A 989-nucleotide genomic window follows, 5' to 3' on the forward strand; every position below is an offset into this window, starting at 1 on the left:
GGTTGCCAGCACTTTAGGTCGACGCCCCGTGTCTTGAGAACTGCATTTTGGCGAGCAACCCCCAACCAAGTTATATTGATTCGGGTTGTAAATTGCTTACAAACAACCCAGGGCAAGCTTTTCTTTATGCAGGCCACTCGCCAGAATGCGTTTTAAGCAAAATAACTTATTTATATGTATCACTCAAGATGGCATAGGAAAACTTGTTGGCAATATTGGATCGTTTGAGCCATTCTATTAAAAAAAAAAATTGAGTTCAGAGAGGGTAAGATGTACTGAAGCATTTGAGCAAATCTTCGTTAGACAGTATTATAGTATTTTGTATATGTATTTATAGGTCGTATGCTATGTTATATTATTCTATATTTTGTGAATATTATTAATGAAAGCGGTCTAATTATTGTGCTGAAATTAATCCACATAGCTCTAAATTACTTTTAGATATGACTTACTCTCTTCTGATATATTCAAATGTTCGCGTATTAGGGTATAAGATCCAATAACCTGAAGCAAAATACTATTTATGATACAAAAGGTGTGCGTGTGTGAGTGTGGGGGGGGGTGATTACTGTCCAGTGCCTTGTACACGAGACAACGAAGCATGAAGACACTCCGACTTCACCTTTCAAGACACTATATAGTATTTCAGAGTGCACCCCCCCTCCACTCAGCCCTTCCTTTGACGTAGCGGCCCAGAGTAGACCCGGGTGCTCTCCGATGCCATGGCGAGCCCTCTCCGGCGTGCCAAAGTGCAGTCATATACTGCGACGTCGTGAAGGAGTGCTAAAGATACTTCCGACAACGTGTCGACAACGTGTCTCGTGACGTCACTGAGTTATCGGAACATTTTGCTGCGGCGTGACGTGATGTAGAGGCAGGACACAGGACACAGCTGAAATTACCTCTATCACGTGATTTCACGCGATAAGGACTCATAGATGACGTGTCAGATCACTAATAATAAATATTTTCATCCACATACGAATATG

General features: G+C 41.9%; 1 protein-coding gene across 2 annotated transcripts in view; it reads left to right on the top strand.

Annotated features, from left to right (window-relative positions):
* LOC119582015 (ecdysone-induced protein 74EF-like) overlaps positions 1-989 on the top strand; it is a gene marked incomplete at its 3' end in the record, with an annotated part of 261423 nt that overhangs the window by 140327 nt on the left and 120107 nt on the right. For both annotated transcript variants that reach the window (XM_037930212.1, XM_037930217.1), the window contains 1 exon segment: positions 271-272.

Source organism: Penaeus monodon, chromosome 15 (genome assembly GCF_015228065.2).
Source record: "Penaeus monodon isolate SGIC_2016 chromosome 15, NSTDA_Pmon_1, whole genome shotgun sequence".
NCBI classification, from domain to species: domain Eukaryota; kingdom Metazoa; phylum Arthropoda; class Malacostraca; order Decapoda; family Penaeidae; genus Penaeus; species Penaeus monodon.